This window comes from Varanus komodoensis, unplaced genomic scaffold (assembly GCF_004798865.1).
Source record: "Varanus komodoensis strain SLA01 unplaced genomic scaffold, ASM479886v1 scaffold144, whole genome shotgun sequence".
NCBI classification, from domain to species: domain Eukaryota; kingdom Metazoa; phylum Chordata; class Lepidosauria; order Squamata; family Varanidae; genus Varanus; species Varanus komodoensis.
In genome coordinates, this window is record NW_025335418.1 from 243,180 (window position 1) to 243,426 (window position 247).

Consider the following 247-nt stretch of genomic DNA (forward strand, 5'->3'; position numbering starts at 1 on the left):
TGGACACTTCAATCAGGCCTGAAGCCATTTCAGAATGTATAGGTCACCAGCAGCAACTTAAATTGGGGCAGAACTTCAACTTGTAGCAAATGTAGGTGGAAAATGAGTGGCAATGTGCGTTCATTGCAGCCAGTCCTTGTAAACAACCAGGAACCTATTTTCTTAACCAGTTGAAAGATCTGGATCATCTTCAAGTTCTACCCCATATAGTGTTTGTTATGTACTGTAGTCCAATTGGGAGCTTTCC